Here is a 16,144-nt window from a genome sequence, read left to right on the forward strand (position 1 = left end):
CTTTAGTAGGGAGCAATTAAAAGTTTCTCTCCAATTCCAAAGCAACAGTTAGCTAAATTTAGCCAAGAAAACAGGTCTTCTCATCCCATGTTTGGCGAGAGTCAGAGCAGAGGGTGTCGGAGTGAGTAAGGAAAAGACTTTTGGAGGGGAAAGGAGAAACATTAATCAAGGCATTAGACTGTAAGGTGTTTAGCCGGAGCTACATCTTCACGAGTAGACTTGCTCATCTATCATGGGAGGGCTGGAGATCACAGCTGCTGTAATGGAACCTCCTCCTGTGCTGGAGTGCAGTGTTTTACTGCTTATTGTGGTCCTCATCATTGTCCTTGATGTTCAAACGGACTGTTAATGGTGGGGGGGATCCAACAACTCTTTCTTGTGGCGAGGTGAAAAACTACCTAAGCTGAAAGACTGACTTCAAGTTCATACGTTCATTGAAATTCTGATGTATTTGAATGAAACTCTAACATAAAGATCACATGATTGAAAGATTGTTTGCTTCGAGAGTTTCCAAGAAGACTTTATACCTGAGGTGTAAAACTGCATTCCGTCTGGGCTGTAACTCTGCAGAGTTGAGCTCTATCTTAAGGGGGAACTGATTTTCTGCATAATCAGAAGTTTAACACGTAAACAAGGTTGTTCAGAGAGTTTTGATGTGAATTATTCCGTTCTAGAGAAACCTAGACTCGCAGGGGTCATGAATGGAACCAGACGTCTGAAGAGTTTAATGTCTCTAAGAGCTAAAAAGTTCGCAAAGTTATTTTATGAATCGATAATGAATATGCTGCTTGATGTCAAACGTTGTTTTATGATAGATTTATGATAGATTTTCAGTGCATTCAGTGCATTATAGGGCAAAATAGTGACCAAAATGTGTTTTTTTATTTATTCATTTATTTATTTATTTTTTTAGGGCTACTGTTAATAAAAATAATAGACTTCATCAAAAAAGTCGTACTATTTCAAGAATGAAGTCTTAATATTTGGAGGATAAAGTGGGCTAACTGTAGGGGGGCTGCCATAACGCGTTGGGGTCTCGGTTGCTGTACTGGCGCCGGAGCTCCACTCACTGTTGTCTCTTTGTGGATCATTTTGATCATCATTCTCACTGTCTGTGAAACTTCATGCCCTCTTTGAATGGTGTGGAGATGTAGCCCCGATAGCCGTGTAGACGACCCTGCCTGAGATTCTCCTTCAACAACACAGACAGACAGTTTCCTCCGAGTCCGTCTGGCTCTTTATTCTAGATAAACACAGTTTCCTGCTCAGCCGTTTCAGCCGGTTCTTATACTAATAACAGGCTGGTGCTGATGTGCAGGAGAGACAGGGAGACTGAGTGTTTCTTTATGGGTGAATCAATATGAAAGTAGAACTCCACCAACTCACCGCCCCTCATTTAACATGAGGAGGTGCTGCCTTCCCTTCACAAAGCCTTTGGCCACAATATTGCGTTCTTTCCTGATCTTTCTCGGAATTTTACGTCTTTTTTTCGTGAAATATTACGAATTTTTCTCGAAATAGTATAGTACGTATACAGTACATATAATACATATAGAACTGTGTAGGTTCACTGGTGGTTTTGGATAGTAAATAAAATGTCTGTGTTGTAGTCATGGCGACCCCTGGTTCCTATCACCACCACTGTAAAGACATCAGAATTTCACACTGAACCACTGTGAAAGTCTGTTTGCATCTTATATGTACTAAATTATGTAGAAATTTTGTAGAGATTGGTGGAACTCCCCTTTAAACACACCTCATTGCATTCACCAGCTAATTAGCGAGGGTTTCATGTGTTGAACTCGGATGACCTTCCCCAATCCGGTCCCTTCGCGTTCTCATTTCATTAAGGAGTGCCACGTATGTGGAGGAGCTCCTTATGAAGAGAGAGATGTTTCAGCACATGGGTAAACTTTGGGGACGCCCTTGCCACGCTCCAGTGGAAGGAGGGAGCTGCCGTCACCATGGCTACCGTCGCTTGCTGAGCTGTGCTGCATTAGTTCTGGATAAGAGATTCCAGAAGACGACACATCTGCACCATCTTGCAAGCAAAACAACATATGCATTACATATAAATTATGAATTGGGTTTTAAAATTGATGCCTGCATGTTGAATATTATGGAAACAAGAATACATGAACATTGTGGTTTTGTGAAAAGGACCCAAAGTCTCACATAAGCAAAATTAATATCTGACCAAAAGGGAAAACCATATTTGCTATTATGCTATTTCTTTCAACCTGCTAGACATATTGCACTGCTGTGGAGTGCTGTAAGTCTGCATCGATGCTCGCTCGCTGTTGGAGGGTTTATAGCCTGCTCCCCGATAATTGCTTTGAGAGAGCCTTCAGTAGTGTAAACCCTCCACATAAACATGCAAACAGAGGTGGAATGGATAAGTCAAGGGGGTAGGGGGCTGGAATGAGACTGGGGGAGGTCACAAATCTCAATCCCAGAAGGAGCCCAGTTTGACACCCATGCCTTATTCTATTCATTATGGCTGGGAAGACAAGCAATTTTGAAAAATCTATAAATTGTCAAGATTCTTGATTAATATAGGGGGGTTATAGTTATACTCAGTGTGTCCAGGACAGTTTCCATTTGTGCTAGAGGGTTATTTTTGCTAGACAAAGCCCAAAAAAACCCTCATCAAGTCCTCAAACTTTTAAATTGTGCATTTTAACGCTACACTATTAAAAAAGGTGGTTCTTCAAGGGTACTTGGTAAAGAAAACAGTTCTATTTAGAACCACAAACACTCAAGGAACCCTTTGCATGGAAGGGTTGTTTGCACTGTCTTCGGATGGATGGAGAATGTGCAGTAGAACCTTTTTGAAAAGGGTTCTATATAGCACTCGAGTTCTTCTATTAATACAAGCTTGACATCGTAACAATAGCAGAACCCTTTTCAAGAAGGTTCTATATAGAACCATCTACAGCACATTCCATCCATCAAGCTCTATGATGTGAAGAACCCTTTAATCATTCTTTGAGTGTTCATGGTTCTATATAGAACCATTTTCTTTACTAAAGAACCCTTGAAGAACCATCACATTAGAGCTACTTGGCTGCTTCTGTTGTCTGTTTGAAGACCCTGTGTGGGCCCCCTTATTCTTTCAGGTTCACCTTCCTCCTGCATTCCCAAGGTTTTTGTTTTTTTTTTTTTTTTTTTCATTGTGATTAATTTTTTTTATTATTTCCCATTTAAAGAAAAAAACAAAAAAAACAAAAACAAAAACAACCCCCTCCCCCCACAATTCCGGCCTGAGTTACATCATTCACAACTTCATTCACATCATTCACAACTTAACCACATTATATAGTTAAACGAGCACAAGGATCCTGACATCAGATATTCCATGAATCCATGTATGAAGATTTCTAGGGGCAGCACTGCTAATTCTTGCAGATGACAGTTCCAGATAGATGATGTCCAATAAGGTGTAGAGCCAGCGTTCTCAGTGTTAAACCAAAAGGGACATTGGACTTGATGTGAAGTTTACGGTGTGTTAAATCTGTAAAAATGACTGTGTTAAAAAAGACCTTACAATGACTAATCTTCAAACCGGGGGTGCACAACTTCAGTCCTGGCTGGTGTCCAGCACAGTTTGGTGGTTTTGGTTACCTGTTCAAACACCTGATTCAGCTCATGAGTGGGTGTGTTTGAGTGTGCTGGATACCAGCCCTCCAGGACCGGAATTGTGCACCCCTGCTTTAAACTCTTTCTGAAGGCATTTTTCCCAGTGCCAGCATTCCACTCATTTGCTGTGTGCATTTTAGACCTTTTTCTCAGTCACTGTATCATCAAATCTGGCTGCATATAGCAGTTTTATCAAACATTTGCCTGCACTGTTTAACAGAGTGGCAGTGGAGGGTGGCTGGTTTTCAGGCTCCTTTGAAAATCTTCCTTTGGCCTTAGCGCGACCAATAGGAGAGCAGCTGGTGTGTCTGGTAGATCCTTCAACCTGGGCTAAAGGCTGATTTGACTTGGCCCAAACACACAGCGCAAAACCTGAAAACTTCGCGCGACCCTGTGTGTTTGCCAGAGCATACTCTGTTTTCCGCTGCTGAGCCCCGCGCAGCCAAAATCTGTGTCTGTGAATCCCATTAGAAATGCATTTGAAAGCGCATCTGTGAATTTGCTGGGTTCGGTGTGAAAGACAGCGCAAGAAAATCCACATCTGAACTGCGAGGAATCTGCCTGTGACAAGTTTTGCAAAGAAGAGAAGGAGCGGTGTGGACTTGTGAGAAGTTTTTTTGGGGAGGTAGGCTCGACACTTGATCACACGGACTAAAGAAACTAGCACTTTTTTGGGAGGAGAATAAATTCACTAGGATCAATTCTTCCTCCTCCTCCTCCTGTGTGAACATTAGCAACATTAGCCAATGCTTGAACATCATAACTAGCAAAGAGACACAACACTATTAAAGTGTGTTAAAGTAAAATTATTTCTGTGTTAAACTAATCGCTGAGCTGGAATGGAAAGGGGTACTCGTCTGTTTCTCAAGATTTTTAATGTTTGCTCTCTGGTTCAGTTTTACCCACCTCTTATTTGATTGGTTACCTCATGAAAAGTGGCACATGTCAAGCTGAGCTTCTTCAGTGAAGATAATTGATGTTAATAATTGACAATTTTTTTTTTTCAACTTGATCGAGCGGAAATGATGAATTCTACTTATTGATTTCATTGCTGTTTATCAATAATTATCTTAAATCGATGATCCCAGTTCCATATGACTCCACCATGAAATGTGTTTGTTATAACTGAAGTTTGGGGGGATGAACCTGACTGAAGAGGGCAGCTGTTTGAAATGCATGACATATTTGTGTAATGCATGCTGGGTATTGTAGTGAAAGAACAATAATGGATGAAAATCCAATAATGGATGAAAATGTGAATTCTGTGAGCCCGTTGAGGCTGAGGGTGCAATGCTGTGCTGTAGAATATTACATAATAATAATTGATAAAATATCAATGAGTGTGTTTACATGAACTTAATAATCAGATACCTGCAGAAAATCAGATTTTGTCAGTAATCCAATCAACGCGTTTACATGCATAGATTTCAGATTTCTGCTTTGCAACTGGTCAATAAACTCACAGAAGACGACGTGAACATAATGTAAAACTGAAATTTCATGCTGCAGCTTTTTTTTAAAACTTGTTCCATTTTATCTGAAAATATGAACAAACATCATCTAGAAGATGAAGAAAATTTAAATCCCTCATTTCGTCAAGCATGTAGTCGGTTCCAGCGTCGCTCCAAAAGTGTTTTGTTGCATCTGGCGGCAACATTGTTCACTTATTTCTGGTACAGCAGTCTGTTTCGCACATGTGCAGACTATGAAATCCCAAAGAAATCAGAGTAAGAGTTTACATGCATTGTGATTATTGAGCTAAAATCCAGCTCTGTTGATCGGATTTCTGGATTGGAGTATGTGATTATTGAACTAAAATCCAGCTCTGTTGATTGGATTTCTGAATCGGATTTCTGGATTGGAGTATGGCGTTCACATGACCATTTGAATAATCAGATAACTGCAGAAATCCCTTTATGATCGGATTATTGAGTGCATGTAAACGCACTCAATGACATTTATTTATCAGAACACGAAGTTTGATGATTTGAACTCTCATATTCTCCCTTACCTTCAGCTCAATACATTCCCTTTACAAGTAGAAAAGCAAGAAGCTGCCAAGCATGTTTTGATTTGTTTTCCAGATTGAAATAGACAGCATCTCTTGTTTCTGTGCACTTTGTGAAATAGTGAAGACCCCCGAAGTCCCCAAGACTTTCTTTCTCATACAGACAGATCACTAGCTCTGTTTTCATGCACAGAATGTCTCCTGTTCCGTGTCTGCTATAACTGCTGTCCAGAGTGAATCTGAAATGAATGCCCTTGACTGGTGCTGTGAAAATACCAAAAAAGAGGGAAAAAAAAAAAAAAATCAATATATACTCGGGTCTTTTTTTGGCAGACTAATTGAAAATAGCAGAATCCATTTTTATTGCAATGGCAATAAAACTCTGGTCTCCTCCGTGTATCATGCTGGAAGGAAAATTTGTAGGAAGTCTTTAATTTGATTTAAGAATCTTCTGGGAGCTGTAGACGAGCGCGGAAGGAGTGGAAGAGTAAGTATATGCTGTTCTTTGAGTCTTGCAAATGCGATGGATTGTAATTTTTAACTCCCAATTCAACCCTAATTAAACATGTGCCCCACTAAATATTTGCTTATTTGGGCAGATGACAAGCCATCATTAAAAGAGAGCCTAGATGAGCCTAGTAGAAAATTGCACTGGCCTTCCTGAGCCGTGCTTTACACTGGAAATGGTGGGAAAATTGGCCATGAACACATTGATTATGGTGACATAATCTCCATGAACGCTCTTTCGTTGAAACCCTTTGATTATATTCATAACGGTGCTCTCAGATTTGTTACCAATGACCCCTTTCTCTCTCATCACCGCCAGCTATCCATGAAAGAGGGCTGGCTGTCCCTGGTCAGGAGAAGAAAGCAGCATGGTTTGCTATTCATATGCGAGGCCCATTAGTAGAAATAACCCCCTACGTCTCAGATCAGCTGGCAGTTAGACACATAGATTATACCACGAGTATACAAAACAGGCCTTTACTAGCTAGAACACATTTTCTACCGAGCGTAGCAGGGATGCATTTTTTTATGTGCAATGCATTTGTGGTCATTTTCAAAACTCCTGTAAGCCCATATGACACTTCAGATCTGGTGTTGACGCATAAATTGTGCTCGGTATGTATTTATTGTCTGCTACACATACACTGATCAGGCATAACATTATGACCACCTCCTTGTTTCTACGCTCATTGTCCATTTTATCAGCTCCACTTACTATATAGGTGCACTTTATAGTTCTACAGTTACAGACTGTAGTCCATCTGTTTCTCTGATACTTTGTTAGCACCCTTTTACCCTGTTCTTCAGTGGTCAGGACCCCATGGACCCTCACGGAGCAGGTACTATTTGGGTGGTGGATCATTCTCAGCACCGCAGTAACACTGATGTGGTGGTGGTGTGTTACTGTGTGTGTTGCGCTGGTCTGAGTGGATCAGACACAGCAGTGCTGCTGGAGTTTTTAAACACCTCAGTGTCACTGCTGGACTGAGAATCGTCCACCAACCAAAAATATCCAGCCAACAGCGTCCTGTGGGCAGCGTCCTGTGACCACTGATGAAGGACTAGAGGATGACCAACATAAACTGTGCAGCAGATGAGCTATTGTCTCTGACTTTACATCTACAAGGTGGACTGACAAGGTAGGAGTGTCTAATAGAGTGGACAGTGAGTGGACCAGCACCACATCAGTGTTACTGCAGTGCTGAGAATGATCCACCACTCAAATAGTACCTGCTCTGTGAGGGTCCGTGGGGGTCCTGACCACTGAAGAACAGGGTAAAAGGGGGCTAACAAAGTATCAGAGAAACAGATGGACTACAGTCTGTAACTGTAGAACTACAAAGTGCTCCTATATAGCAAGTGGAGCTGATAAAATGGACAATGAGTGTAGAAACAAGGAGGTGGTCATGATGTTATGCCTGATCAGTGTATATATAATTGTTGAGGCCTCTGTGTAATTTTTCTGTTAAGATTTCTGATAAATGAATAACTTTAATTAACAGTCATGTCAGAAAATTAGAAATTAATACACGAAGGGTGCAAATGGGGCTCTGATGTCGTTAGGGTGTCCCTATCTAAATAGTGGTTTAAAATGGATAAATATGAATTTATTCATTCTGTTGAGAAGAAAAACGTTGACAACAAGGTTGAAAGCCAGCAGGCCCATCTGCTGTCGGATCACAGGCATTGCGAAAGTTGAAAATGACCGTGTTGAACACTACAGCCTGCTGTTACCTGTAGGCCCCCAGTTTGCAGTTTGTTCCTAAACTTGCTGAGACCACCACCTTGGCCCTTAGATCACATGAGAACAGAGGCATCTTCTCAAACACAAGACAGATCTCTACACGCAAATGCACTTGTGCACTCCACAGTTTCTTGGTGTCAGTTTCACAGTCATCTAGCAAACCCGCAAACACCTCATACAAGAAAGCATCAGCAGCATTTTTTAGCAGAAAAACAGAGTTTGGGCCAGAGTGTAGAGGTGACAGCCCTTGTCGTTTTTCAGCTCCTCCACGTCAGCCTCTCAGCTGCTCCACGGCTGAGCCCTGTGCGTGTACCAGACTCTCCGTGCTTCTTGACTTCTCTCCAAGGACACTCAGATCTTGGGTTTCAGAGAAAAAAAAAGAAACAGAGACATGGTGAATACAAAAATCTCAGCATGCTGCGTGTTACAAAACAAGCGTACATACACATGGGCGTCCAGCAGGCCATCACTGAGTGCTTTTGGATGCGTTTTGATCACATGTAAATTAGCGTTGGAACCAAATCTTGCTGCATTTGAAATCTCATTACAGATATAGTGCACTATACATGCCAGATATTTAGAACTACTGCTCAAATTCTCAATGATGCATTTTCATTCAAGTCAGACGGCCACATAGCAAATAAGTTAATGAGTGAATTGGGCCAATAAAAATATTTATAGTATTTATAAATATTTATAAAAATACTTCATATTTTCCCAAATGCTTATATAGCTGAATTCTAGAGCACCTCAGTAGCAGCACTACTGACAAATCAGCACTCATTAGCAGTAATGCCAACCTATCAGCGCACCTTAACAGTAATGGTAACCAATCAGCGCTCAGTATCAGTAATGCCAACCAATCAGCGCTCAGTAGCAGTAATGCTAACCAATCAGTGCTCTGTAGCAGTAATGCCAACCAATCAGTGCTCAGTAGCAGTAATGCTAACCAATCAGTGCTCAGTAGCAGTAATGCCAACCAATCAGCGCTCAGTATCAGTAATGTCAACCAATCAGCGCTCACTAGCAGTAATGGTAACCAATCAGCACTCAGTAGCAGTAATGCTAAACAATCAGCGCTCTCCTTAGCAGTAATGCCAACCAATCAGTGCTCAGTATCAGTAATGTCAATCAATCAGCACTCAGTAGCAGTAATGGTAACTAATCAGCACTCAGTAGTAGGAATGGCAGCTAATCAGTACTCAGTAGCAGTAATGCTAACCAATCAGCACTCAGTAGCAGTAATGGTAACCAATCAGCGCTCAGTAGCAGTAATGGTAACCAATCAGTGCTCAGTAGCAGTAATGCTAACCAATCAGTGCTCAGTAGCAGTAATACTAGAGTCGTACGGACCTGTCTTGCTGTAGAACTGTGAAAACATACTAGTATTTAAACATTTAGTTTGTTCATTTTGTATTTCTACTTCCCAAAATGTTTGCATAATTCAATGTTCAAGATGCAAACAAAGTCATTTTAAATGGTTTGGTGTGAAACGCTCCATTATAGAGAAACTTAGAGTCAGAACTGTTCACAGTGGTGGTGATAGGAACCAGACGTCCACCTCTAAAAGCTCCCACACAGAAAGTTACTACAAGAAATAGTTATAAATTCAATGACTGATGTCTGAGACGCTGTTTTATGATAGTCTTGAGAAGACTTTCTTTTTAAAATTTATTTTTGAAAATCTCATGGTGGAAAGGAACATAAAGCTGTTATGAGGCAAAATAGTCCACAAAGGAAACTTAATTTTTCCAGATTTTCCACGATTTTACCATCACCAGCATTACATACGAAAGCTAAGCTTTGCCATTATGCACATGTGTCAGGCTCCAGTCCTCGTGGGCCAAAACACTGCAGACTTTAGCTCATCTGCTAATTAGCAAGGCCTTCATGAGATAATTTTAGAGCATTAGATGAGGGTAAACACTAATATCTGTAGCACTCTGACCCAAAAGGCCCTCAGAGTGACAGGCCTGCTATAATAGCAGAAATAAGAAGTGGCCAGGCTCCCTTTTAACTAGCTGGGGTACTACTTCACTTACCAAGCTAATATAGCAAATTCAGTTTAATTGAACAAGAATTTAATGGCATGCCTGTTGAGTCTGATTCTTCATCACGAAGCACAGTGATGTTTAAAGCTGAGCGTACTCAGTGGACATAACTGTATTCAGCAGGGTTCGTAATACAGCCCTGCAGGTTTTACCTGCACTCTTCTTTAATTCCTCAACACGGGCCTTCAGCTCTGCTAGTCTGCCGCGCTTCAACAAGCCTGCCGGTCCAGCTTGACTTCTCATCAAGGGCTTTCAGCTCCAGAGCTCGCGCTAAACTCAGACGAGCGTACAACGCTTTGAGACAGCGATATCAGACAAGCTGACATGAAAGGTTATGCAGCATTAGACAGGTGGGAGGAAAGATATTTTACCTGCCTTCTCCTCCTTCAGCAGCTCCACTTCAGCCTGTAGCTGTGCTACTGCCGTCTCCTGCGTCTCCGCTGAGCTCCCAGAGGAGCTGGACTTCTCCTCAAGGGCCTTCAGTTCCTCAGCCTGTGCTGAAACTTTTTTAAAAGAACAAAGTCATTTTCTGATTCCTCAGTCAACATAACTTCAAGAACCCCCCCAGGTGCTAGCAGCGGCAATCAGGGGCGCTACCATTAGACGAGCATGAATTTGTAATAAAAGTCTAAGCTTTAAAGTCTGTGAACTACCTACAGTGTCTTTCCTCAGTCATGTTTTAAAGAGGAATTCAAAATTTCTGTATGATTAAGTTGTTGAGATGTAAAGTCTGATTCTGATTTTCTTTACAGTGGTGGTGATAGGAACCAGGGGTCAACTCAATTATAGCCACTTTATCTGTTCTGCAAAATGACCAGTGAACCACTCATGCCTTCTGAGTTTTGTTATGTAACACTGAGGACAGTAACGTAGTGGAAAATCTGAAAAAATAGGTTTGCTTTGGGGACTAGTTGGCAAATAACGCCCTGAATGTATCCCTCCACCACGAATGGATTTTATACGACTGTACATTTTAGACCAAAACCTTCCCAAAAACAAAGTCTAGGGCATCAGCCAACATATACATAATGATCTCCTTAAATAACTTTCTGTGAGGGAGATTTTAGAGTCACTTTTAGACTCTTCAGACGTCTGGTTCCTATCACCACCACTATAAACAATTCTGACTCTGTCCATTTCTCCATAACAGAGCGTTTCACACCAACCACTCTGCATGGCTTTGTTTACATCTTACCCCTTGAATTATGCACCAATTCTGAATTGTCAGTGGGGTTCCCCTTTAAGCTCCACAGTTACAAAGCAAAGAATGATATCTTGCCAAGTTCAAGTTTAAATGCAGGCGGTATATCTAGCATATCTCATTATGGGAGAGCTGTAAGACTATTACAAGATTTTGTCTTTGAAGGAAGTAAAAATATCGGATAATTTCACTTGATAAGATCACTTCATAAAAATAAAAATGTCTAGAAATGGGTTGAATCAGCTCATAATATTCTTACAGTAGTCGTATAATGAGGAATATTAGATATATTGCCTACATTTACGATGCGTTCACTTGCCAAGGCACGATTTATTGCACTGTGTCTGGCCCTATGAGAGAATGTAGCGTTTTCCGGCGAGGAGGCTATTTAAATTTTAGCAGCAGCTGAAACGGCTCTATTGTCACTGTAGGATTAGCTCTGAGAATAGAAGGTAGCTTATTGTACGTGTTATTAAGGCCATTTTTATTATTCAAAAGTCTCTGTTGTTGCGGCTCCGAAAGAAATTGGAAATCTAGATGTAATGCTGGGATAAGTTACTGCAGTGGCCTTCAAACAACAACACAGTAGCGTTTAGCATTGGCAGCAGGTGTAAGTTCATTTTCCAGGCTTTAGGTTTGGGGAAATATGTCTTCATTTCAAATCTTGTGTATTTATCCATCTTCAGCATTCTTTAAAGGGCCCATATCATGGAAAACTGAATGAAGACTCACTTTAACACTGAGATTGAAAAATCTTAAAGGTTTTTTTTAAGATTTACCAGCCCATATATGGAGAATCAGCAGCAAAACAGCCTGTTTTATCAGCTCCACTTACTATATAGGTGCACTTTGTAGTTCTACAGTTACAGACTGTAGTCCATCTGTTTCTCTGCATACTTTGTTAGCCCCCTTTTACCCTGTTCTTCAGTGGTCAGGACCCCCACGGACCCTCACAGAGCAGGTACTATTTGGGTGGTGGATCATTCTCAGCACTGCAGTAACACTGACGTGGTGGTGATGTGTTAGTGTGTGTTGTGCTGGTACAAGCAGTAATAGGACGCCACCGTTGCAACAAGTCAGTTAGTGAAATGTCTTCTCTCCTAGATATTCCACAATTTAGGAACCCCAGCAAGTCAGGAGACCATGTAAACTTACAGAGTGGGTCACCGAGTGCTGAGGCACATAGTGCATAAAAGTCTCCGACGCTCTGCTGATCAATAACTGCAGGAGTTCAAACCTCCTCTGACATTAAGGTCAGCACAAAAACTGTGTGCCAGGAGCTTCATGTCATGGGTTTCCATGGCTGAGCAGCTGCATACAGGCCTTACATCACCAAGCATAATGCCAGGCACTGGACCGAGTGGTGTAAAGCGCCACCACTGGACTCTGGAGCAGTGTAAACGTATTCTGTGGAGTGATGAATCATGATTCTGTATCTGCCAGTCTGATGGATGGGTTTGGCAAATGCCAGGAGAACGTTACCTGCCTGACTGCACTGAGCCAGCTGTAAAGTTTGGTGGAGGAGGGATGATGATATGGGGTTTTTTAGGGGTTGGCCTAGAACCCTTAGTTCCAGTAAAGGGAAATCTTAATGCTTCAGCACCAAGACATTTCGGACAATTGTGCACTTCTAACTTTGTGGGAACAGTTTGGGGAAGAACGTTTTATGCACAAAGCAGCTCCATAAAGGCCTGGCTGGGTGAATTTGGTGTGGATGAACTTGACTGGCCCTCACAGAGCCCTGACCTCAACACCATCTAACACCTTTTGGATGAACTAGAACAGAGATTGTGAGCCAGACCCTCTCGTCCAACATCAGCGTCTGACCTCACGAAATGCTCTTCTGGATGAATGGGTGAAAATTCCCAAATTTCCTCTCCAAAATCTTGTAGAAGCTTCCCAGAAGAGTGGAAGCTGTTAAAGCTGCAAAGGGGGACCGACTCCATATTAATGCCTATGGATTTTGAATGAGATAAAATACTAAAAGCTCCTGTAGGTGTTATGCGTAGGTGTCCCAATACTTTTGTCCATATAGAGTTTATATAAAAACACAAATACAGAAATTGTTTAAAAAAAAATTATGTCTAAAAAAATAATAAATAAAAAATGCAAGACAAATGTAAGATTTGGGCCCTTTAAATAATTAATTCGTCCCCTAGAGGGCAGTGGAGCTACACGTGCCGCAGTGCAGGCAGAGCAATAAGGGAGCGATATGGGTTACAGTCCAGCATTGTTGTTGCCATGAAACGTAATTGAAGCAAAAGGCCAGGTTGTGCTCACTGCGACTTTACCCTCATTCTCTACCTTCAGCTCCTCTACAGAAGCTTTTAGTTCCATCACCTGAACTTCCTTCCACTCTCCAGCACACATACACACTCACAGCCATGCAATTTGTACCAGGCAGCCCCTGGGAACCAATTCTATAGTCATCTAGCTTTCATTACTTGCTGCGAATTCAGAGGACGATAGCAAGTGCTGTCATAGCAGCAGATGAGAGGGAAGTATGGCTTTTGTCATTTCAGCAGCAGGAACACTATGGGAACAGAGCACTCTTGCATCTCTGCCTTGTCACAAACTCTGTGGAGTCGCTTTCCTTCTTTCTTCCGTGGCCCAGTAAACAATGATTCCTGAAAGCAGAGCATAGTCCTTCAGTTCCTTCACTGCCTCCAGCTTCTGCAGCTCTTCCGCTCTTGTGTATGTAGGCTTCGGTGGAGCCATGCAGGTCCTACCAGACCCAGTTATTTGTTAAAGGCACTTTCTGTGAATAGAGTTCATTTTATACCAGGAAATTCTTTAAAATATGACTTTTTTATTTGGTATTTTTAGACAAATACTAATCAGAGTAAGTGCGTAACCTTCTGGAACTGTTATGTTCCCACCTCGGGCTGTAAAATCAAAGGCTATATGAGATATTTGCACCATAAATGACTGAGTAGCAGGGTTGAATCCTGGGTAACAGGGTTGAACACAGAGATCATATTGAAGGTTAAAAAATGGGTAACAGGGTTGCGAATATAGGCTAAAATAAACAGCATTCAGGAGTGGTCAGCTTAACAGAGTGGACATCTTGCATGCTTGCAATGAATAAACATAGTTTACATACAAAAAACACATAAAAATACACACCGTTTTTTTCTAACAATGTTATTTTAACAAGCTTGAATGGTCAAGCTTTACTGCAATGAAATCAATGCGTTTTGTGCAAATTGAGAAAATAGAATGAGCGTTCTGACCTGTCTGGTGGTCATTTTACAGAAAACAACAAGATAAAATGAAAAGTCCTGTTTATATCATAATAAAAGGAATGCTCCATTTTTTATGAAGGGGAACAGATTTGGGTAACAGGGTTGCTCCTAAAAAGTGGGACACAGGTTAAAATGACTTTTGTTAACCCATTAAAATCCCAGGCTTCTTACATACTAAGGCTTATTATTCAGTAGCTACAGGGATTTCAGTGTAAACTGCCTGAGCTGTTCCTGGGTTATAAACGTGTGTGATAATCTTTTGCGGCCACAGGTGGGCCCTGGCCATTTAAGTGGTTGACTTAAGTAAATTAACAGAGAAAAATAATTCTTTTAACATTAAATTGTCTGGAAATGAACCAAATAATATTATTATAATTATGGTGTTACTGGAAGATTTTAATGAATATATTTCATAGAGAAATTCATGTAAGTCAGCGAGTTGGGACAGCCCAAAATCACCATATTAAAGGTGGATATAGGAAAATGCTAATTTTAATAATTTAAGTTACAGATCCCTCCATGTTTTACAGAAGAAAAGTCATTTCAACAGCTGCTTTTAAAAAGGTAATGGGACATATTTGATATAAAGGACATAATTGAACTCTCTTCATGAAAAGTGCTAAAAATACTCACACAGAAAGCTAATGCTGGGTCAAAACCAGATTTTGACTGATCTGTAGCTCTTGGACTAACTGAACATGTTTGCAGAGATCACTAGCATGTATCAGATCAAAGCAATATCAAGGAAAGCAGACAGAAAAGTAGAAAGTAGATAGGAAAGTCAATACAACTCCTCACAAGCTCGTTGATTTCCAGCTGAAAGGTATGAGGTGAAGTTATGCTAGTAACGCTAGCTGAGGTGTCAGATGATTAACATTCTTCTGTTTCGGTTAAAGACTTTAGATTGATCTGCCTCCTCAGTGTAAACTTTAGCCATGTGAGATGTAATATGGATGTTTGTGAAGTTTAACATAGTACAGTGCAGTAATAGAGTTATTAGTTTGCTAATTATCCAGGCTAGCAGTTTGCTAAAAGGCTACATATGGTGGAATATGCTGAAAATCTGCCAAAAACTGAGTGAAATCTGCCAAAAACTCCAGTGGAATATGCCAGTAGAAGAGGGAAATATGGTAAAAACCAAGTGAAATATGCCAAAACCTGAGGAAAATCTGCCAAGAACTGAGTGAAATCTGCCAAAAACCAAGTGAAATCCACTATATTCAGAAGAATATGCCAGAAACTGAGTGAAACATGGTGAAAACCAAGTGAAATATGCCAAGAACTGAGTGAAGTCTGTCAAAAACCAAGTGAAATTCACTACATCCAGTGGAATATGCCAGTAGCTCAGTGAAATGTTGTAAAAACCAAGTGAAATGTATCAAAACCTGAAGAAAATCTGCCAAAAAACCAAGTAAAATCCTGTATATCCAGTGGAATATGCCAGTAGCTGAGTGAAATATGGTAAAAACTAAGTGAAAATATGCCAAAACCTGAGGAAAATCTGCCAAGAACTGAGTGAAATCTGTCAAAAATGAGTGAAATCCACTATATCCAGTGGAATATGCCAGTAGCTCAGTGAAATGTTGTAAAAACCAAGTGAAATGTATCAAAACCTAAAGAAAATCTGCCAAAAAAACAAGTAAAATCCTGTATATCCAGTGGAATATGCCAGTAGCTGAGTGAAATATGGTAAAAACTAAGTGAAAATATGCCAAAACCTGAGGAAAACCTGCCAAGAACTGAGTGAAA

This window comes from Colossoma macropomum, unplaced genomic scaffold (genome assembly GCF_904425465.1).
Source record: "Colossoma macropomum unplaced genomic scaffold, Colossoma_macropomum, whole genome shotgun sequence".
Taxonomy (NCBI): Eukaryota; Metazoa; Chordata; class Actinopteri; order Characiformes; family Serrasalmidae; genus Colossoma; species Colossoma macropomum.